The following is a 24,741-nucleotide window of genomic DNA, read 5'->3' as shown; positions in this document are numbered from 1 at the left end:
CTTTCTTGGCAGTTAACAAAGGTTACTTAGAATCCCTTACCTGATAATGTAGGATGCTGAGTACTGTAATTCTTCTGTGTATGTCTTTCCCTACCCCCAAATTCTCTTTAGGTAGGTCTAGTGAGACCTAAGAATAGGTACTTAAGAAACAAAACAAGTTATCAGATGGAAAGGGGAAAATGGCTGACAGAATAATAGATTCCTTCCTTTATTAAAATGTTCTTTAATGCTGTTTAAATATCTTTCCAACTATAAAAATATCTGAATAATTATGAAAAAATGGAACACTGCAGACCCTTTAACGCAGAAATCCCACTTCCACTTCCAGAATCTATCCTAATGAATCAATCTGATCAGTATATACAAATATTTATGTATTAGGATGCTTATCAGAGCATAATTTACAAGCAAAAACTGGAGAAAAAGGAAGTTCATTTGTAGGGAATTGACCAAATATGATGCATTCATACAACAAAACTCTGTAGAGGAATTCTATGTAGTTATTTTAAAAGATTATTTTTAGGGGCACCCAGGTGGCTCAGTCGTTAGGCGTCTGCTTTCGGCTCGGGTCGTGATGCCGGGGTCCTGGGACTGAGCCCCATATCGGGCTCACTGCTCTGCAGGAGGCCTGCTTCTCCCTCTCCTACTCCCCCTGCTTGTGTTCCCTCTCTCGCTGTGTCTCTGTCAAATAAATAAATAAAATCTTAAAAAAAAATAAGACTATTTTTAGTGACATGTAATGTTTTAAGTTTTTATTTTTTCTTTTTTACTATTTTTCTATTATTTTAAAATCAGAAAAAGGAAACCTTTTCATTCTGAAAAAAAAAATACAGTATAGATTTTGCAATTATATACATCTCGTTTTAAGGACTCATGTGTATAGTGCATTACTCACATTTACTGCTATCACCACCACTAAAGGAGTGATGCACCAGCCCATGAAGAGAAGTAGTCCCTAACAATGGACCAAGGTCAACGTGCAGTTCATTTCCCTGCTGTTTTCATGTTGTTTCTTCAAGCCAAAAGTTTCTGAAATAATTTACCAGCAGCTTTCAAAAAGGAAGTTTCTCACCTACACAGAGGACATTTCCATAAGTGGTGACAGGAGGGCAATGAGTCAGGTTATCATCAAGTTGAGTTATATTCCAAAGGTCGACCATCACTTCCACTGCCACTCCATCGTCAGACAGCCAACGTGGAGGGGAACTACCACTGACTGAACCTTTCTGGTGAACAGATTCGAGTCCGGGGGACACTAAGACCAACATGGCACTTGGTGCCTTTGTGTTGACAGAACTGCAACAGTCTGGGGCTCCCATTGCCATTCTATTTCAGATGCTCATCCAACACTCTCTACCTAACCAAGGATCTCTTGGAATATTCTCTACTCCCCAGATACCAACTTCTGAAGTTTTTTCTCGGAACTCCTATTCCCTCTACCAAGTGGAAAAGAAGAGTCAAGATGAAAAAGTGCAAAAGCCCTGAAGGAGGACTTAGCTGGATATACTGGAAAAATAAAAAAGCCAGTGCAGCTTGATCATGGTAAACAAAGGAAAACACCGTACACGAAACAGGCAGGAACCACATCACAGAGGACCTAACAGGTTATGATAGAGACTTCGGATGTTTATTTTCATAGAGTTTGCCGCTCCCACGGTGAATCAATTTTATATAAATGAGACCTAGATCTATCTTTCAAACCTCACCTGCTCTGCGAAAACCCGGTGCAATAGATTCAACTGCCTGCCTGCTAGGCAGCCTATCCTAAATGTCAATACATGCAAAGCCAAACACTATCTTTTTTTCCAAAGCAGCTCCTCCTGACTATTTTATATCTGCTAACAGACCGATCATTCACCCAGGCTTGGTATCTCAAAGCTGTCTTGCATTCCTGGCCTACTGTCCGCCCCCACTCCTTACAAGCTCCCCGGGGCCTCAAATCTCCAACTTACTCTCTTTTCTCTTCTCTAGTCCCACCGCCACGATTCCAGTTCACACTAGCACCAATCCCTGTGCAGTTTGCTGGAACAGGCTAACCAGTTTCCACACCTCCAGTTCATTCCATCAAATCTATACTATGTGATGTCATTTAGATACTTTTAAGACCATCATAAGCACATGATAATACAAATTTATTACCTCAAGTTCTTACTTCAAGCCCCACTCATATATCTGCCTACTTAACATGTTTATACTTAGCCACATTCGCATCTCAAATTTAACATGTCTAAAATTGAACTCCTGATTTCTGATCTTCCCTCCAAATCCCACACCTACCCCCCCCTTTCTTATCTCCCACTCCCATTTCAGTAAGCGGCACCTCTACACATCCAACTGCTTAAGCCAGAAAACTGGGAGTCAGTCTTGACACTCTTCTTCCTCAACCCCCACATCCAATCTATAATTAAATAGATTCTTTCTTTAACAAATCCATCTACTTTTCTCCATTGCCACTGAGTCCCACGTGCAAGATTCTTATTTCAGCAGTATGAGGTGCAGCCCGGGCACCGGGATTTGTAAAAGCTCCTCGGGTAACCAACATGCAGCTCCAGGGGAGAACCACTGCTCTGCAGCTTCTGGACCCCCACTAGCCTCTCTGATCTCACTTCGGTTACTTTCTCCCTTGCTCATTTAACTCCAGCCACGGCTGGCCTCCCTGCTTGTTCCTTGACCGTGCCAGGCACATCATTCCTCATGGCGTTTGCCTTTGCTCTGGTTCACTCCTTCAGCTTCTACAGATATTTACTCAAATATTACCTTTGTAGTGCTTTATTGAGACATTCCATGGCCATTCCACTTAAAATTATAACCTCCACATCCACCCCAACATACCCTATCACTTTCTTCGGCTTTATTTTCCTCCTTGGGACATACTGTCTTCTAACATACCATATAATTTATTTATCTTATTTACTGCCTGAATCTACATTTCACGAGAGCTGGGATTTTTGACTCTTCTGTTCCTTATATATCCCCAGTACCTAAAACAGCATCTGGCACAAGGGAGGTACTCAGCTCATATCGAACTTCCCCAGCAAGGCCTTTCCAGATTCCCCCAACTAAAGTGAAGTACCCCATTATTCCCCAATATTAATTTATTCCTTTCTTTCATTAACAATTTGTAATTACATTTGTGTTTATTTGTTGAAGCTCCCTTCCTAGACTGGAAATTCCAAGAGAATAGGGATTTTCTATTTGGTTCACCATTATATACGCTGTTTTTCATGCTTAAGTGGCACCGAGTAACTATTTTAAAAAATAGTTAATGAATGAATTAATGAATGGGGCTGAATACATTTTCTGAAAGCACACTCTGATCGTGTTATTTTTCAATCAAAATCTTTCAAAGTCTCTCCATCATTTACCACATTAAAGCCTAACTATCTGGCCTTGGTAGAAGACCTTTCATGTTCAGGGCCAATTTCTCTCCTATCTTAGCTCCTATTATCTCAGGCATCTTTTGCTTCAGCCATACTGCATGGTTCACATTTCCAGTACACACCCTATACTGACAAACACTGCATGTCCCCACCTCCACATTTTTGCTCATGACATTCCTTCTGCCTGAATTCCCTTCCCATCTCTGCCAATCAAAATTCCAGCCTTCAAAATACCTACCCTTCAAAACCCAGCTCAAAGGTAACCTTCATGAAGACAGTCCTGACTCCCACCCCAACTTCCCCAACTAAATGATCTCTTCCAATTCTAAACACCAAAATATGTAATACTGGTTTAATTCCCCAATCATTTCACAACATACCCCTTCTCCACCTTTTATAAGACCTTTCATTTATAGTCACTCAATAGATATTCGTTGAAATGAAGTCAGTTAACACCACTACTCCTGTCTGTCATAAAGCATATTTAAATGGGGGGGGGGGGAATGGAGGTTCTCTTTAGCAAGACCTTTAATAACCAAGAGATATAAGGCTGGAATGGCAGATTCCCAGCCTTAACCTCCCCTTCTATGCCTTTTCTGCAAAGGCAAGATCTTCCCAAATTTTTGGATCTCAAGTTTTTTAATGTATTTAACTGCTTGAAAAAAATATTAACTTGCACGTGCTACTACCAGCACAGAAATCCTATAGGCTATATTAAACTGGGTTAGCTGGGGAAATCGGAGGGGGAGACGAACCATGAGAGACTATGGACTCTGAGAAACAAACTGAGGTTCTAGAGGGGAAGGGGTGGGGGTATGGGTTAGCCTGGTGATGGGTATTAAAGAGAGCACATATTGAATGGAGCACTGGGTATTATACACAAACAATGAATCATGGAACACTACATCAAAAACTAATGATGTAATGTATGGTGATTAACATAACATAATAAAATTTTAAAAAAGAGAAAAATAAAAAAAATGGGTTACCTTAAGATTATCACATACTTGAAAGAATATCTGGCTGAAAGATCTGGATAGCTTAAGCTCTGCTGTTTGAAAATGATCATGACTAGGAAAACACTTCTGTTCAACAAGAAATCTGAAACTTTCAAAGTATTCCATTCATTTCTACATCATGTTAAATGATGGCCAAGAACAGCAGTAGCAATGCAGTAAAATCCTACCACGAAACATTTGTTGTACCTCAAGTAATAGGCCTTTGTTTCCCTACCCACACCCTCTCATAAGGCTGTGGTTCCCAAAATGTAGTCCACGGATCCCTGGAGGCACCTTTCAAGGAGTCCATAAAGTTGAAACTATTTTCATAATACTAAGAAATCATTTGCCTTTTTCACTGCACTGACATTTGCACTAGTGATACAAAATCAACCATGGGTAAAACTACTGGTGCTTTAGCATAAATTAAGGTAAAGGCATCAAACTGTACTAGAGTCTGGTGTCTTTCACCATCATATACTGGTGATTTTTTTTTAAGTCAATTTCACTTAAGAATGTTTTTGATGAAGCAATAAATTTTCTTGGTAAAATTTGAGCTTTTAATAAAAAATTAGAATTCTGAAAATCTTGTAGCTGCCTGACAGATTCCCAATATTTACCGACTTCTCTGATGAGATGGGTGATGATATTAACTAATGCGGTGTTTTTTTTTAAAGCAGTCTCCAGGGGCGCCTGGGTGGCTCAGTTGGTTAAGCGTCTGCCTTCGGCTCAGGTCATGATCCCAGGGTCCTGGGATCCAGCCCCGCATCGGGCTCCCTGCTCCGTGGGGAGCCTGCTTCTCCCTCTCCCACTCCCCCTGCTTGTGTTCCCTCTCTCGCTGTGTCTCTCTCTGTCAAATAAATAAATAAAATCTTAATAAATAAATAAATAAATAAATAAATAAATAAAGCAGTCTCCATGCCCAGCATGGAGCCCAACGAAGGGTTTAACTCACGACCCCGAGATCAAGACTTGAGCTGAGATCAAGAGTCAGTCTCTAAACCGACTGAGCCACCCAGGAGCCCCTACCTTGTTTTTTTTTTTATTTTTTTGCATTATGAAATGTGTCATCTGGAAAATTTGCTTAACTCAATGAACCAATATTTCCCAAACAACCAATGCACGTTATCAAATCACGAATGGGTAAAAAACCCATTCAAAGTGTAAGACAGACCAATGGATTTTTTTTTTAAGATTTTATTTATTTATTTGACAGAGAGAGAGATAGCAAGAGCAGGAACACAAGCGGGGGAGTGGGAGAGGGAGAAGCAGGCTTCCCACCAAGCAGGGAGCCTGATGTGGGGCTCGATCCCAGGACTCTGGGATCATGACCTGAGCTGAAGGCAGACGCTTAACGACTGAGCCACCCAAGTACCCCCAGACCAATGGATTTTAATGTAACAGTAACATCAATGATTTCAGTTTCCACACTGCAACTTAACTTTTAAGAAACTACCAATTGTTGGGGCGCCTGGGTGGCTCAGTCATTAAGCATCTGCCTTCGGCTCAGGTCATTAACCCAGGGTCCTGGGATCGAGCCCCACACAGGGCTCCTTGCTCAGCGGGAAGTCTGCTTCTCTCTCTCCCACTCCCCCTGCTTGTGTTCCTGCTCTAGATATCTCTCTCTCTCTGTCAAATAAATAAAATATTTAAAAAATAAAAAAAAATTAAAAAGAAACTACCAATTGCCAAGTTCTGTGTAGAAGAATATGCACAACTGTCTGAAAATACTTCTCCCTTTTCCAACTACATATCCCTTGCAGTTATATTTTCTTCAAATACTTCAATCAAAACTATCAATCACATCAGACTGAATCCACAAGTAGATAAGAAAATCCATCTTCTCTTAAGCCAGATATTAAGAGATTTGCAAAAGTGTAAAAAAAAAAAGTCACATTCCTCTAATTTTTTGAAAAAGTTATTTTTCATAAAAATTTTATGTTAACATGAGATAGGGTTTTTTTGGTAATTATTTATTTTAGAGAGTGAGAGAGTGCACGCTCACGAGCGGGGGGAAGCAGAGGGAGAGAGAGAATCTGAAGCAGACTGCCCGCTAAGTGCGGAGCCCGACACACAGCTTGATCCCACGACCCTGAGATCATGACCTGAGCAGAAACCAAGAGTTGTATGCTTAACCGACTTAGCCACCAAGGCACCCCTAGGTAATTAATTTTTTTAAACTGTTTTTAATTTTAATTTTTAGTTTGGTAAATATCAATAGTTATAAACCACATAAACAAAAGCTCTTGGGGTCCTCAATAATTTTTAAAAGTATAGAGCCCTTAGACTAAAAAGTTTGAGAACCACTGCTCTAAGAGAATCTGTCTCTGATTCCAGCCACCCCCAAAATTGCCATTTGCAGCAAATCTTCCATTCCCCATCCTCACCCAGAGTTGAACTTGGGGCAGACATCTGGCCCAGGGAAAATCATGCCTTAGATTGGCCAAATCAGATATCATTCAGGAATCTGAATTAAGCCTCATGGATACTGAGGTCTACTTATGGCAGAACACTAGAGTCCATTAAGTCTTATTGCTGAAGTCCTTGGAACTGTTTTGGTTCCAGCCTTAAGGTCTTGTTGTTCAGCTTTTCCTTGGATTCTACTACAACTACTTCCTTTTGAAAAATCTTTTATATGTTATTTTAAATAGGTTTCTTTTTTTTTTTTTAAGATTTTATTCATTTATTTGACAGAGAGAGAGACAGCGAGAGGGAACACAAGCAGAGGGAGTGGAAGAGGGAGAAGCAGGCTTCCCGCGGAGCAGGGAGCCCGATGCGGGGCTGGATCCCAGGACCCTGGAATCATGACCTGAGCCGAAGGGAGACGCTTAACGACTGAGCCACCCAGGTGCCCCGTTAAATAGATTTCTTTTCCTTATGATCAAGAAAGCCTTAACACCACAGAACTTCAATACTGTTACCAAGAATGTTTTATTTGGTGTCCTTATCTGAGACACCAAATTATAACACGGTTCTCCTCCATTTGAAGATCATATCCCCATATAAAATGAAAGTCATTCCAACAAAACTAAAATTTGAATGGAAATTATAGGCTTATTCAGAACAAGAGATAACCTTAATGGTCAGCTGCTAGATTAAGGGAGGCTTGGTTTGTTGTTTTTTTTTTTTTTTTCTTTTTGGAGAAGGCCATTATATATTATGTCAATGTATTTTAGACAGCAAATGGCTTCTTTAAAATATACTAACCTGACAGGGTTTTTCAGGGAGGCTGATGAACAGAAAAAGAACAAGGTAGGGAGACCTGCCCTACTAGATATGAACAATTATAAAGCTAAGATAATTAAGGCAGTGTAGTACCAGTACGAGATACGTAAACGGACCAACATTACAGAACAGGGAATACAGAAACATGTAAGTGGCATTATAAAGTCATAAGGGGCAGACCATGATGCTGGGATACTGGGTTATCCTTAGGGAAAAAAAATTAAATTCCTACTTCAGGGTTATCCTTATGGAAAAAAGTTAGATCCCTACTTCACAGCAAACATCAAAATAAATTCTACGTGGATCAGAGACCCAAATGTGAAAAACAAAACTTTAAAACTTTTAGAAAAAAATATAAGATATAATTGTTACCTCAGTATAGGGCAGGATTCCTTCATTAAGACACAAAAAACACACATGATCATGGAAAAACATAATAAATCTGACTCTGTTAAAGTTTAAAACTTAGTTTCAATAAAAGATAAAATTTTAGGGACGCCTGGGTGGCTCAGTCGTTAAGCGTCTGCCTTTGGCTCAGGTCATGATCCCAGGGTCCTGGGATCCAGCCCTGCATCAGGCTCCCTGCTCAGCGGGAAGCCTGCTTCTCCCTCTCCCACTCCCCCTGCTTGTGTTCCCTCTCTCGCTGTGTCTCTCTCTGTCAAATAAATAAAATCTTAAAAAAAAAAAAAGATAAAACTAAAAAAAATTTTAAACACACCCTTAGGATGGCTACTATCAAAAAAACCCCCAGAAAACAGTAAGAGTTAGTGAGGATGTAGAGCAACTGGAACCCTTACGCACTGTTGGTAGAAATGTAAAATGGTGCAGCCTCCATATTAAACAGTATGGCAGTTCCTCAAAGAAATTAAAAATAGAAATACCATATGATTCAGCAATTCCACTTCTGGGTATATACCCAGAAAAACTGAAAGCAGGATCTCAAAGAGATAGCTGAACACCCACGTTCAGAGCAGCATGATTCATAGCGGCCAAAAGGTGGAAGCAACCCAAGTGAACACTGATGGATAAATGAATAAACAAAATGGGGTGTATGCACACAATGGAATATTATTCAGCCTTAAAAAGGAAAGAAATTCTGACATGTGCTACAACACAGATGAACCTGGAACACATTATGCTAAGGGAAATAAGCCAGATACAAAAGGACCACATGACTCCACTCATATAAAGTAACTAAAGTAGTCAAAATGATAGAATAGTAGTACCTGTTTCTAAATACCAAAAATCGTATAAATCTTAAATTAAGAAGATGAACGATTACATACGTTTTTCTTACAAACAGACAGACACACTAGAGAGAATGAGAGGCTTTCAGAGAACTACTGCAAGCCCTTCTCTAACGTAGCTAGTGCCACAGTAGAAAGATTTGTGCCAAGAGCTTCTTAGAAAGAGTCAAGAAGAAAGGTCTTCACAGTCAAGGAAGGGTTACTGCCTGAACGTTTAACTCCCATTCTGAGTTCTGCACCCAGCTCTCCCCAAGCAGCATGACCAGCTTTGCCACACAGAACAACTAGGCAACTCCTGCCAATTCTATTAAAACGTGACTACAGTTGTAAGAATGAAGGCCCAAGCATTTCCTGAAGAGGTTATACTTCAGAATCTTTTTTCCTATAATGTGAGCTTGTCAAAAACAAAAGGAAAAGAAGCTATTGGATCTTAGTGGCAAATGTGTCAGCATAGCCTTTCAGAGTGATTCACCATGCCTGAAAACAAACACACACAAAAAACAGGTATGCTTCCCTGAATACACAACCAGATTTTAATATGGGGCCAGTATTGTTATGAAACCAGGTTGAGAATAACCTCATTAAGTCTGGAAGTAAATATGACAAGATAGTAAAAAAAAAAAAAAAAAAAAAATTTCGGATACATATTACAATACTCTTATCATCAGGCCTTGAGTAACTTGAAATCAGTAAGATTACTCAAAATACCACTACATGGTAAAAGTCTAATAAAACATTTCCTGCTAAGGCAGGAATTAGTCCAGCCCCTAAAACCAGCTTTAGAATGCAGTTCCACTGTACCTTTTGTTTGTATTAACCTTCATTAGTATGATGGATTTTAAGAAAACACTGTGGATGTGCCAACATTTCTCCTGAGTCTACAGTACAGGACAGAAATCCACAGGATTCAGCACTGTTCCAGACCCTGAGTTAAGACCGCTAGATATCAAAGTTCATGGCCTATCTGAAAAATTTCCCTAATTAAGAACAATTTGTCTCATTCCTTTTTTTATGAAGAAAATCTAGTGATAATGAAAAACATATGCTATCACAGCATAATCTTACATAACGCTCCAACCGTGTGGAGAACCGTGTAGAAATGAGGAAAAGGGAGGAAAGACAAACACATACTTGTGCACGTACACGCTAAGATGCTTTTACAGAACACTCAAACCCCACATCTCCAAGAAAGCTTATAAACACAATTTCCATCTCTAAATTCCATTTTGTGTACCTTTCATCTCGGAAAAAAAGCAAGGTTGCTCATGAGAGAAGAAATTCCCAGTCTCCTCTACAGCTAACCTTCTACTGGAGAGCTGGGGGAAGGCAAAGCTGTCTTCAGAGGTGCTGCCTGTCCTTCACAAAGAGTATTCAAAACAAGGAATCTGGGAGGTCTAAGATCCAGAATCCAGCAATGTCAGTGGCACAGAGGTGAGTCAAACACTAGGTGCATTGTGTTAGAATAAAGGCACCTACAGTTTTTAGATGTTGGCTCCAGAAGCTCCATGATGAACAACATAATAAAAGGGAAGATGTGATATATATATATATATATATATATATATATATATATATATATATATAAATCCTACATATGGGTGTGTATACACACACATATATGTATCTCTCTCTCTCTCTCACACACACACACACACACACACACACACAGATGAGGGTTCCACAACTAGGACAGGAAAAACACAAAGTGAGGCAGGAACTTCTTGTACCAGACGGCAAGGAAGCACTCATAAACCAAGCTTAAAAGGTTTCTACAAGCCAAATATGGAACATTTTGAGCTTCAAAAAATATCTATAATTGTTGGTAACATGTAGAATAAATTAAGGTCCATGAATTTACAATGATACTAAAGCAAAGAAAGTGAGAAAAACAAACAATTCATTTGCCACCATTCAAGGTGATTATTATACCATCTCCTTACTCAGGAAATTGTTAAAAGGAAAATTAAGAATTTACCTAACTTTTGATAGAAATTATAATTATTCCATGGGTGCCTGGGTGGCTCAGATGGTTAAGCATCTGCCTTCGGCTCAGGTCATGATCTCAGGGTCCTGGGATCGAGTCCCGCATCGGGTTCCCTGCTCAGTGCAGAGCCTGCTTCTCCCTCTCCCTCTGCCACTCCCTCTGCTTGTGCTCTTCTGTCTATCTCTCTGTCAAATAAATAAATAAAATCTTTAAAAAAAAAAAAAAAAAAAAAAAAAAGAAATTATAATTATTCCTAACTGATGAGGGAAATTTTTACAGAAGATTGAAGGCTAATGTAAAAGGAATAGCAGAATTAGAAAGTTATCATTTTGCAACAAGATTCAGACAAGGATCACTATCATTAGGTGACAGACTGCTGGAGAAGTAGAATAGTATAGTTCCAAAGTGTCACCACTCTACAGATTACCTCCTAACTACAAAGGGAAAAAAAATGTCTACACTGGAGATATGGTATTTATCATTTTAAACAAATTATCAAACAAACTAAACATCATGAATAATGGGATATTATGACATTATTTCTCTTATTGTGACCCAATATGAGATACAGAGCAACACCTATGAAGAATTCTTACCAAAAGTATTTAATCTGAATCTAATCAGACCATCGACTTAAATACCAGTTTATAGGAAATACGGGCATAAAGGAACAAATTAAATGAAACCGTGAGGAAATAAACAGAAAATTCCAGAAGTGATATATTCTACAAGACAAATGGCTTGGTCTCTTCATAAAGGCAATTTCTTGTGGCTCTAGATTTAAATAAACTGCTCTAGATTTAAAAAGACTAAAGATACATGTTTGAAGAAAAACCTGAACTTTAACTGGATATTAGATGGCTTTTAGAAAATTAGTTAATTCCCTTAACTATGACAATATATCCTAAGAACAATTAAGCAAAACAGTATCTTTAAGAAGATGCATCTAAAGTATTTAAAGTATGAAAGTATTAAGATGTTATGATGTCTGCAATATGAAAATTTACATATTATATATATAAACATACATGCACATATATACATAAAGCAAATATAGCAAAATGTAAATTATGGAATCTAGGGGATAACTGGTATAAAGGTAATAATTGTACTATTCTTTGAATTTTTCTGTATTTTTAAAATTTTTTACATAAACAGTTGTAAAAGGGAGGGTGGGGAAGGGCTCAAAATGCACCTCCTCCAGAAAGGCCTCCCAAAGGAACTCTCCTCTAAACCTTATCACTCTCTTACAAAGTCCTCTCAACATGGGACACAGTGTATTACGTTCCCATTCTAACTGTTCTCTATTTCACATACTCAGTAGATTTGGTTTTTCTAACAAGACTGTGAGCTCCTTCAGGCCCATGCATTTTTAAATTCTTTTCCATTTCCTCACAGCTCATAGTGAAATATTCTACAATCAGCAGACTTTTTTTAAAAAGTACTAGTACCAATATCTCGTGAAAGCACTCAGGAAAGCACCTTTAACTAACTGGGTTACTTTTCAATTCCTCAACAGAATGGCAGTTCACTTGTACAAACAATTTTGAGTCAAAGCTATCAAAAGGAGATCATAAAACATCACTTATGGGCTTACAGAATTTTGCATAGAGAAACTAGCGTCTAAGAGTTAAAGGAAGCGTAAGTTTTACATGTCTTCTGAGAAGTGTCATGGATTTGCTGTGTTATCCAGGCATATGACTTTAGTCCCATGACATTACTCTTCAGTCGAACACTATCTTCCACCACCACTCCCATCTGCAAAACAGTTGATGGTATTTATCCACAACTCCTGGGTATAATGAAGCTTAACAAGCTACATAATGAACTTAAAATCTTAGATAAAAGACTGTACAAAGATAAAAAAACATTTTGGTAATACAGTGCTGGTGAGGAAAGAGACTCACAGCACTGCTGGCAGGAATATAAATTCGTACGACCTCTATGGCAAGCAATTCGGCAGTATCTAACAACATTAAAAATGCATATATCCTCTGATCCAGCACTTCCACTAGGAATTCACCCAAAAGATACCCATGTACCTAGAAAGTACATACAAGGAATTAATTGTAGCACTGGAAACAACCTAAGTATCCAATAATAAGAGCTGGCTGAATGATGGTACATCTGTACAAGGGACTATCTGTCATCTTTCAAAAAGGAAGAGGTATTCTATTACTCTATAGAATGATGGCCAGAATATACTAAGTGAAAAAAGCAAAGTGCAGAATAATGGCTATAATATCTTACCATTTGTGTAAAACAGTAAATATATACAAAAACTTAAAAGGGTACATAGTTGTATATGCTTGTAAAAGCACTGACTATCTCTGGAAGGGTAAACAAGATACGGGTAACAACAGTCTCCCTTGCAGAGGGCTTAGGAGGGTTTAACTAGATGGATGAAAAGAGGACAGAGAAGGAAGATTTTTCTCTCTGTGTACCTTCTGAATTTTGTTTCATGTGTGTTACCCATCTTATTTTTTTAACAATTTATTTTAGAGAGCGAGCGAGAGAGAGTCTTAGCAGACTCTGAGCTGAGTGCAGGGCCCTACGCAGGGCTCGATCTCAGGACCCTGAGATCATGACCTGAGCCAAAACCAAGAGTGGGATGCTTAACCGACTGCGCCATCCAGGCGCCCCATGTGTTACCCATTTTAAGATTTTATTTATTTGACAGAGAAAGACACAGCGAGAGAGGGAACACAAGCAGGGGGAGTGGGAGAGGGAGAAGCAGGCCTCCCGCGGAGCAGGGAGCCTGATGCGGGGCTGGATCCCAGGACCCTGGGATCATGACCTGAGCCGAAGGGAGACGCTTAATGACTGAGCCACCCAGGCGCCCGCATTACCCATTTTAAAGAGACTTTTTAAAAATGGCTCTGCACCAATACAAAGTGAGGATACTCATCTTAATCCTAAAAGCAATCATGCCTTCACACCATAAAAATTCCTGAATAAGGCTTCAGTAAATTCAACCAGATGAAATGCTTCCAGATAAAAACAAAGGATCACAGATGACAGAAACCTCCTGAGAAATGGGTACTTATTACCTCACAGTTTTATTTCACTTGCACCAGAACCTGATGCAAGTCTGGATGTAGGCAACACTGAACATCTTCCAGTTCACTAACCACTATGAAGAGCTCTAACAGAAGTCACCAAAGTGCCAATGGACACCAACCATCCCCAGCCTAAGTGTGGAGCTGTCACAATAACTTATACTCCTTAGTCTTCACACAAGGAAAACAAGATGAGTCTCCAGATCTTTCCAGGAAACAGAATGATCTATGCCCCCCAAATTCCTGTGCTGCTTCTGTGTCTTCTCTTGGCTCCCACTGTAACCATGGCAACAGAAAACAGCACAAAAGAAAACTGAACCTTGCAAAGGCCAGGGTTAAAAGGGGAAGTGAAATATATATATATATACACACTTTAAGGCCCCAAAACATAAGGCCCTACAGTTAAGAATGGCAGCCAAAAAAGCCTTCCTAGAATACCAAAGAAAGAACACAAAGGGAAGAAAATAGAAAATAAGGCTTACTAATATCACTCATCCTCAGTTATCCAGATAGGAAACAGGTCTGGTAATGATAACTGAAAAACACACAAAAAGCTGCCCCCCCCCAACAATTCCGCTATTCATTTCATTGCTATTCAGCAAACCTTCTGTTTGTAAGAATTTATCATTTCCTCACCCTGTTCTGATACCAGAGGGAAGCATCACCCAAGTATCCAAGAGTGGCCATAGAGCAGCAAATTAAGGACCATGAATAATCTGCCAACTGAAACCTAGCTCCTAGATCACTGAAATATTACTGTACTTTAGAGTTCCTTATTTTACACTGCTCTTCCTTATTTGCAAATGGGCAAGAAACATCACTCCCACTGCTTAAAGTTAAAACCTCCACTGGGTAAGTTATCCTCCACTAGTAGTTTCAGATTGCTTTTGTTTTCGTGTGATGTTCACAGAGCATCAATAATGTACAGCTAAAACGAAAGTGCTAAGGAAGATCCTTTTTTTTTCTTTAAAGGAAGATCTTTTACAAAAAAAAAAAAGAGGTAAATAGGTCACAAGAAGTAGGAGGGCTAGACATGAGAACCCTGATGTCTTGATTTACAGTTACTGCTCTAAGCCTTACACTGTGTTCTTTATCTCTACCTCATCTAGTTCTACGATAATAATTAAGAATCTTACTAAAAGGTAGTCCCCTTACTTTCTTTTTTGTGACCCTTAGTCCTCCTTAGAAAAGCCACCAAAATCCCCTGCCAGGATAACTGAATGGGTTGGGGCACCTACTCCTAAGTTTAGGGGATGTTTGTATTAAAAGTACAGCATGACTGTGGGAGGAAAGAAAAGTAATGCTGGAACTAGAAGTTGCAGTGACAGTTTCAAAAGAAGGGTCAGCGTGGGGCACGTTGGCTCTGGAAAGCGTTAGTAGCCTGGGAGTCTCTAGGGCAACACGAGATGCAAATACTGCTTTGTCAGTAAGTCCGTCAAATAATTTAAACTCTCCCTTTTGGATAGGAGCAACAGGCGCGCTATCTGGCAGCCCACTGTCTGGGCAGAAGGCGGGCGCGTGGTCAAGGGGCTCTTTATCCCGCAGGTCCCTGCAACACAGCGATGCGCATGCGCCCCGGGGGCAGCGAACAAGCACCCCTAGCTTGTTCACACTCGCGCATGCGCAGTCACCCATCTCGCCGCAGGCGACAGCTCACTATTTGGCAAGGGGGATGGGGCTGGGAAAATGATGGGGGGGGCTGAAGGCAGGGGGCGCATTTGTGTCTCCTGAATGCTTGGGATTGGGAGAAGGAACGGTTGATTAGGCTCTGGCATTCCCAGGCCACGTAACCCAGGATGTGGGATATGGGACAGAGAAGAGTATGTGTGTGGCGGGGGGGGGGGGGGGGGGGGAGTTGGGGGTCAGTCACCTCTTAAGGGAGGCGTCCCCTCACACTCCGACAGGACAACCCTCTCCCTTGACTCTCCTCCCCCCACTCACCTGAGAACGGCGGCGACAGCTGCTGGTCCCCGTACCCCTGCGCTCGCTTCATACTGTCCGCAACATCCGGGACCTGCGGGACCGCCGATACACAAATACACACACACTCAGAACGCGCACACTCACACACACACACACCGACACACACCGGCCGGGGCGTCATGGCGTCAGCACGTCGACGCAGCGAGCGCGTACCCGCCGGGCCCCACCCCGCGCGGCCTCCGCCCCTCTTCTCCCCTCCCTGGGTTCTCCTGCCCCTCCTCCCTCTTCCTCAAGACTCCGCCTACCTCCCTTAGTGCGCGTGCGTCCCGCGGGCTCCCCGGGGCCGGGGGATTTGAGGGGAAGGAGGGGCCTGACTGGAAAGAGGCGGGAGCACGGAGGGGGTGGCATGCCCCGCGCAGGAGGCTGTGCGGAGGTGCGAGGACCAAACAGAGGACTACCAAGGGTTGTGGGGGGGAGGTTGGGGGGGCAGCGTAACAATAAAGGCATTGAACAATAGCAATTGATATTTGCAAGAAGTGTATGGATTACCAAGAACTTTAACTTGCATTCCCTAACTTTTTCCAAACAGCTTTGTGTCAGTAAACTATTTTTTGGACTTTATGGTAATTGTAAAGACTTTTAAGTAACTTAGATTTTGGCATTTGGAAACAAAACCAAGGACCATCCTCTTGGGGGAAGACGGGCATGTGGATGGCTTAACTGAAAAGGACTTGATTCAGTGACAACTTGTTATCTTGGACGCCTGGGTCCCCAGCCGGCCTCACATCCTGGCTCCCAAGGGCCATCAGTGACTCCTGAGTTGAGTAAAAGAAAAAAAGCCTCAGCATCTTGGCCCTGGGAGGAAAAAAAAGACATCCCCATGTTAGAGTGTCAATGTCAGTGATGGGATATTTGTTATTGCTACAATCCTTCCCGTTCGCTTAAACTTTAAAAAATTGTTCCTACTGAATCAAGCCAAATAACCCGGAGCAGCTGTTGTCTCTTTTCCGCACTCTGATAGTGTCATTACACAGACACACGCATTCAAATGTCAGAGGCATTGGACCCAAAAGCGCAGCTGGATGAACCTGCGGTCATGGGGTGATAAACTGTGGGCCCTGCCTAGGGAACAGCTTCCGGAAGCTTTGCTGCCGTGGGACTGTCTCCAGGAGACTGTGCTCACTTGTCTCCTGCCACATGCATCCTGGCGCCAGGTGGCCGGTGAGTCTGTTCATTAGGGAAGGCCAGGAGCCCATGAGCAAAGCCACAGGGGTTTGGAAAGAAACCCCTGACGGTGTCAGGCTGCCTTCCACTTTCAAGAACACAAGCATACCCTATAATCCCACAATTTAAAATGTCCTAGGAATCACAGACAAGGCCCTCCAAGCTCCTAGAGCTTGCTCCAACTGTATTTCAGACAACATGATCAAGAAATGGAGGTCCTGGGCGCCTGGGTGGCTCAGTTGGTTAAGCGGCTGCCTTCGGCTCAGGTCATGATCCCGGAGTCCCAGGATCGAGTCCCGCATCGGGCTCCCTGCTCAGCAGGGAGTCTGTTTCTCCCTCTGACCCTCCCTGCTCTTGTGCTCTCTCTCTTTCATTCTCTCTCTCAAATAAATAAATAAAATCTTTAAAAAAAAAAAAAAGAAATGGAGGTCCTAACTTCCACCGTCATGTGAGTACTGGGCCTACCTTGCTTAAAACAAAAAGCTTTTGTCACCTAGTAGGCTGATGCTTGAAACTTTCCAATTAGGTTTCACTCATCATCATCCTCAACAAACATTCATTCCTTTAGCTGAAGCCAGCAAGGTTTTTGGTCCTTGTAAAAATTCAGAGTGCCCCATAGGTAATCAGGTAACCCGGTTCAAGTAACCGGGTGTCGCTGAGGCTGTTCAGTTCCTGTTCTCCTCACTTCAGAGTTCACAGGTTGGCAAGGAAGAAAGAAAAAAGGTGCTCCTTGGAGGGAGGATCATAGAGGGGTAAGGGGTGCAGAAAAAGGAATCTGGAGGCGGGGACAGCATAGTTTAGCTACCTCACACTTGGGGCTAATCAATATGGTGTAGTCAGATTCTGCCTGGCACCTGGGAAGGGACTCCTCAGGGCTAGTGAATCTGTGCTAGCAGCTTGTCCAGGCTGGCCCTGAATCTCCAGAGATCTGGAAGGACATGAGTCCTAGCCCATCTGTAGCCTGGCGCAATGAGGCTCCCATTCTGCTGTGGGGACCACCCCGCCCACCTGAGATGTGATCCACCAGCCTCAGTACAAAGGGCTTTGATCTGGTGTGGATCTGATTCAATGACTGTAGATGTCCTTGGAAACACTGTGTGGAAGAATTTTAAACAGCTTCTCCTTTTTAATATGCACTTCCTCTTCGGTTTTAATTATTTTGTTCCTACATTTTCCCTTTCAATTTACTAAAATCTAGAAATGTAATTAGAGCAGAGGCTGGGCTCAGAGAAAGCTGCCAGGATTTCTACAGCATGATTAAATATACGAGGCATCCCTTTAGTGTGGGACTGAAAAATAGGATTCTCATTATTATCTTTCCCTTATCCAGGAAAGAATCAGCGCCACGTACACATACGGATTTATTGAAAACGAAGCACTAATTAAAAACTCACCCAGCCTCTTGACGAGATTTGGGGGGGAAAAGTGAGGTTATTTCATTATTTCCTCCATTTACTGTTCTGTTGTTGTAACTGCTGACAAGCAAGAAGCACCCCCCCCCCACTCCTCTCTCTTCAAAATAAAATTCTTTTCTTCTCTTGAGGGACTTAATGAGGGTTTTATCTATGCAACAACAATCAAGCTTACAATGGCACCAATTCAATTCACTGCTCCTTGCCGTGGTAGGAAACGGGCCGAACTCAGTTTTCTTAATTCCAAAACACAAATGACAAAGTATTCATTGGCTGGCATGAGCCAGATCTGGGCAAGGGCTCTGTCTCAAAAGACCGCAACACATCTGGTCTTTATGCTGCCAACGAGGATCTTCAGCTCCATTGTACAGTCCAGTAAGCAAAGGCATGATTTCCCTCGAAGCTGTAGGGGAGGTGGAGACAGGCAGGACTGAACAGAAGATGAGTCCAGACTCCCATCTGGTTGTAAGCACTGTAGCAAGATACAGTCCTTCTCTCCTCTCTATACGGTGATTCAGTTGACCAGTCAATGCACCCCAGCCTGAGGCCTGCCATGGCGGAGCCCCACAGGGATATCAGAGATGTGTATGCAGGAAGGAATATCCTCAGTGGGGAGGCCTGGTCCTGTGCTCTGGAGGTTCCCAGTCTAAAGGAACAGAGACGGGGCACCTGGGTGGCTCAGTCGTTAAGCGTCTGCCTTCGGCTCAGGTCATGATCCCAGGGTCCTGGGATCGAGCCCCGCATCGGGCTCCCTGCTCAGCGGGAAGCCTGCTTCTCCCTCTCCCACTCCCCCTGCTTGTGTTCCCTCTCTCGCTGTGTGTCTCTCTGTCAAATAAATAAATAAAATCTTTAAAAAAATAATAAATAAATAAATAAATAAATAAATAAATAAAGGAACAGAGACAGATGACATACTTTGGGACACAAGTGTAAAACCATACGCAAGGAGGCATGCCAGCAAGAACACATTGATGAGGTGGTGCTGAGGCCACAATGGGGTTAATGGAAAATTGGCAGTGGGGAAATACTGATTGATTAAATTTCATAGCGAGGTAGCTATGGCTTAATGAATGAGTTCCAGCCTCCTTGTCTAGAGACCCAAGTTCAGCACTAACACTATAATATAAATGTGGACAAACCTCTGTGAGCCTGTTTTCCCACCCAAACAATGGAGAAAATAATGTCCACCATATCATATTGTTGTGTGGATCAACTGAGATAATATTTGAACGTAGCAGAGTCCCTGGCATAGAGCAGACCCCGCTTGTTTAGGGGTGTGTTACTGAATGTGGGTTTGGGGGTAAGTGTTCAGATAGCCGCTGGTCTCCAAGCCCTGCTCTCATCTGCACACCATGCTCCCTCTTTTTCTTGGATTCTTTCAAGTTCTTTGGGAAGCAGGGAATCAAGGAAACAGCACAAGTTTCTCAGCCAGAACATTGCCACTTGCTAGCTGGGGTCCCTGGACAAGACCTGGAGTCTGTTTCCTCACAGATGGGTCAGGCTTTCTGGTTGCGAGAACTGCACCAGCTCCGGCTCTGTCAACCCAAACTGGAATTTACTGAAGAAATACCTCTGCTCTCCAGAACTGACAGGACCTCAAGAATCAGATTCGGCAATCTGGCTGAAAACCAAAGGCTCATGGAGGAAGAAAAGCCTTCTTCAGCAGGACATTGTGGCCAGGAGGTCCTGCTGCCACCACCAGGCACATGGCTTCCACGGCTACTGTGGCAAAAGATGTCTACACTCCTTTCATCTTTGTGCCTCGTGCTGCAAACCCCAACCGCAAGCAGTAGCACCAAGTTGGCCAGTCTTGGTCACCGTCCTGGGCCCTGACCACCATGCTGCCACGGTGTCTGTGGTGAAGTGTTTAGCATTCCTTCTCCCTGATGTTATCCACAGCAGAGCGCTCGCCGCAGATCAGATGCTGGATGACCCGTTCTCCCGTCTCATCTGCGACGTGGGGCATCCATCAGAGGGTAATAAGCAGCATCGAATGACGTGGTATTTGTTCACAAGGGCTTGGCATTCGAAGGGCATTATGTTACTTTACTTCCCTCTTTAATAAAACAAAAGGGTGGGGTGCCTGGGTGGCTCAGTCATTAAGCGTCTGCCTTCGGCTCCAGTCACAATCCCAGGGTCCTGGGATCGAGCCCCACATCGAGCTCCCTGCTCTGCGGGAAGCTTGCTTCTCCCTCTCCCACTCCCCCTGCTTGTGTTCCCTCTCTCGCTGTGTCTCTCTCTGTCAAATAAATAAATAAAATCTTAAAGAAAAAACCTAACTAAAGGCTTATAATGGTGTAGCTATCTGAGGATTTGACTGATGTGCTTATAGATCAATTGAAGTTCTGAGTTTTTAACGTGGAAAAATGGCTGGCAAACATGATGTCTGAGGAGTGAAGTACCAGGCAAAGAAGCAGCAGTGGGAAAGAGAAGAGAGGAAGTAGCAAGTTTGAGTCCTAGCTTTCCTCTGATTTTTGCCTTGGCCTGGCAACACAGTCATCTCGTGCATCTTTAACTCAGTCTAAAAATAACATGAAGTCATTGCTTCAAAATAAGTTTTAGAGGGCTGATATTTTTTTCAACAAAGAATGTATTAGCAAATAGAGATTATTCACTGTTATGAATTATTTTCAGTGGGTTTTTTTTTTTGTTGTTCTATCTGAATGGGATTGATCCACCTATTGCCATTTGCCTTATGATAATATATACCTAAATGTAGATCATTAGTTTAGCAAAAACACATTTTTTTCTCTGCCTCAACTCAAGTAGAAATTACTTTGGATTTTATAATTTTAGATTATCCTTGCCAGGGCTCTCCTTTATCAAGGTGAATTGATTTCTTTTTTTTTTTTTTTTTTTTTAAAGATTTTTCTTTTTAATTTATTTATTTGATAGAGAGCACAAGTAGGTAGAGTGGCAGGCAGAGGGAAAGGGAGAAGCAGGCTCTCTGCTGAGCAGGGAGCCTGATGCGGGGCTCGATCCTAGGACCCTGGGAATCATGACCTGAGCTGAAGGCAGCCACTTAACCGACTGAGCCACCCAGGCGCCCCAAGGTGAATTGATTTCAATTGAAAGTTTACTCTATGTTAGAATCCTATTTTTAAAAAAAGAATTTAATCTAAAATTCAATTACAGAAGGTCTGTGCCAAAGTGAACAGTCAACTAGCACTTACTGAATGCTCCCTGGGTACAGAGCTCTACCAATGTAACTACAGGAGAAGTCGAAAGAAATAGAAATATTTTCGTTATTCACATAGGGTTTTCAGTTTCGAATTTAAAGAAATCCCAAGCTGGAAGGAACCATAAAGATTCTCCAACCCGGTGGTTTTTGAATGACGCTTCTCAAGCTCTGGTCTTCTGAAGATTTGCTTCAGGGGCTCCAAGGAAGCGGGTAGAGGGACAAATGAGGCTGGGCAGGTCAAGTCAAGCCAGCCCAGTTCTCTTTCCACTCAGTCAGGCCAGGAATCAGGCATCATCCTTCAATTCCTTTTTTCCCCTGTCACCGTACAATTGATCCATCAGGAATTCCCAGAAACTCTAGTCTCAAAATATCCCTTGAATCCATCCACTTCTCTCCATCTTCCCAGTCCCAGTCAAGTCCTAGCCATCACCCTCTTTTGCCTGAACCACAGTGAGGGGATTCTACTTAATCTCCCTAGTATTTGGTTTGTCCCTCCATCCATTCTTCACTCAGCAACCAGGGCAACCCAATTAAAACTTAAGTCAGATTGTGCTGCGCCCCCTGCTCAAAACCTTTGAATGCTTCTCACTGCACCAAGAATAAAATCCAAACTTTGTACCGCCGCCTACAAGAGTCTCAGGTTCAACCACATCTCATGTCCCTTCTTCCCTGTCTTTGCATCAGCCGTGCTGGCCATGTGTCAATTCTTGGAACTGGTAAAGCTCATCAAGACCGTTCCCTCCGTAGACATTTTCGGTTACTGTTCCCTCTGCATGGAACACTTCTACCCTGGCTTCTCACATGGCTGGTTCTTTCAGGTCTCAGTTTAATTTCACATCCGCAGAGAGCCTCCTCTGACCACCCACCCTATCCCAAACAAGGACCTTCTGTTATCCTCAATCATGGTACTCTGTTTACTTCCCTCACAGTACTAACAACAATTGTTAATTTTTTGAGTATTTACTTGTTTATTATCAGTCTCGATCAACTGTCAGCTCCATAGCAGTCTGGTCTGCTCTCCAAGTAGATATCCCAGCATTGGGCACAGTGCGGACACGTGGACAGCAGGTGCTTAGGACACACTGAACAAACAATTGGAAGGAACGAGTGAATGACAGAAAGCCCTGGTCTTGTCTAGAATGTCAGGGAAGGCTTGAGCAGAGGCTGGAAGCCTACGTGGAAGGTCAGTAGGCTAGGGATGTGGAGAAGGGGAATGAGGAAGGAAAACAGCCCAGAGACACAGAGATCCTCAGGCCAGTGGGGAGCATGGAGACTTTGTGAAACTCAAGGGAAATGAGTGGCTGGAGACAGAGAGCAAGTGGGAGTGCTGTGGGAGGTGGGGCAGGAGGGTTAGGCAGAGCCAGCCAGCGTCTCTCCTCTAGGACCCAAACCCCAGGGCCCAGAACAGGGAGCAGTGAATTCCTGAAGGGAAGTCAGGGCACTCTTGGCAGGAGAAGGAAGACCATTTCTCCTGGTTTTCCTTCTGCTTCCCTGGCTGCTCCTTCTCAGTCTCCTCTGGGGGCTCTGCCTTTGGTCATCCTTTTTATATCCATTTTCCTTGGATTCTATTCGGTTCCTCTCCTTCTCACACTGTCCTCACTTGCCTCGAGATCCCTCATTCACTTTCATGGCTCCACTGCCACCCATCTGCTGAAGAATATTCCAAATCCGTCTTGAGCCAGATCTTTCTTGAGCTCCCGACTTAACACGCCCAACTAGCAGCCTGATATCCTCAGGTGGATGTCCCCCAGGCACCTCATAGCAGATCTAAAACGTGCTTCTCTTCCAGGTTTCTCTGTCCCACCAGGTAGCTGAGTCTGGGAGCTGGGAACGATCCCCAATTCCTCCGGCACACTTTGGATGCACCCCCATGTTCTGACAATTCCATACCTCAGTTATGGCCCAGCTCTGCCAACTTCCTTCCATCTTCACTGACACTTCCCCAATTCTTCCCTGGATGACGGCGACCTCCTCACTGGCCTCCCAGCCTCTGGTCTTCCCCTTCCAGTTCATTCTCTGCTCTGCAGCCAGAATGAGCTTCCTAAAATGCCAGTCCAATGGGCTCACTTCTTTACATGCAACCCTCCCACGGCTGCCCGTTACCCTCAGGATAAAGTCCATACTCCTTAATAGGGCGAAAGGCTCTTTCCCAGGGCCCGTGCCTTTGTCTCCAGGGGCTCGCCCACCCTCCCCACCCCACCTAGCAATACACATTTCCATCACACACAGAGCTACTTTCAATTCCCATGAGTAAACCAAGTTCTCTCTTTTTGCTAGTGCTGTTACCAGAACAGTCTTCCCCACACCTTTCCCTGCCCCCACCCCCACCTTCCCCTGGCCAATTCTCTGCTGCTTCTCCAGGCTTTGATTTTACCCATCTGTTCCTCCAGGAAGCTATGCAAGTCTCCCAACCCTAAGCTGGGGCTCCCCGCGCTTCCCCTCCCTCTGCACTCTCCCCCTGAATCATGCTCACCCAGCCCCTGTCTGTGTCCCTCGCTAGGTGGTAAGCTCCATGAGGACAGGATTTCTTTTTCTTTTCCTCTATCTCGTTTCTAGCACCAAGCAGCGTTTCTAGCACATAGTAGGTATTCAGGTAAATGCTTGTGTGATGGATAAACAGATGAATGAGTGACAGAAACATTCCTCTCGGGACCTTGGTTCCTGAGGTTTCAGGCACAGAAGTCTCCAGGAGCTTCCTCTTCCTGCCTCCACTGTTTGGCCACAGGTTGGTCAGCAGGCTGGTCTTAGGCACTCTGAACACTCACTCAGAGGCTCTTTGACTCACACCCTCTGCTTGGGAGCCCAGTCTTCCCTTAAAAGGCCACCTTATCGGAAAGTGTCTGTGATGGCATTTATGAGCTCTATTTTTATCTATGTTGGAAAAGTCTCAAAGTTAATTCCCAAGCCAAAGACATTAAACTCAGGAACGTGGATGAGCAAGGAAGCATCTACGTGATGCCTTTGAGTCACGGCTTCGTTTTCTGTGGCAAAGGCCTCCAGTCCTCCCTGTCACTGGGCCCTTGTTTTTAAGGACTGGCTGGCTGACTCTAAAAAGCTTTTGATCCCACGTTCGTTAAAACTAGATCCTGCAGCCCTTCACGCTCTGGG

General features: G+C 43.0%; 1 protein-coding gene across 3 annotated transcripts in view; it reads right to left on the bottom strand.

The window, feature by feature from the left end:
- SPOP (speckle type BTB/POZ protein) overlaps window positions 1-16,021 on the bottom strand; it is a 65,385-nt gene extending 49,364 nt beyond the window's left edge. For all 3 annotated transcript variants that reach the window (XM_078065601.1, XM_036094919.2, XM_036094894.2), the window contains exon 1: window positions 15,835-16,021. The gene's annotated coding sequence lies outside the window, so the exon portion shown is untranslated. The remainder of the gene's footprint in view (window positions 1-15,834) is intronic.
- Between the last annotated feature and the right edge of the window lie 8,720 nt (window positions 16,022-24,741).

The sequence above is a fragment of the Halichoerus grypus genome, chromosome 2 (assembly GCF_964656455.1).
Source record: "Halichoerus grypus chromosome 2, mHalGry1.hap1.1, whole genome shotgun sequence".
Lineage (NCBI taxonomy): Eukaryota > Metazoa > Chordata > Mammalia > Carnivora > Phocidae > Halichoerus > Halichoerus grypus.
This window is presented reverse-complemented; position numbering and strand designations above follow the sequence as displayed.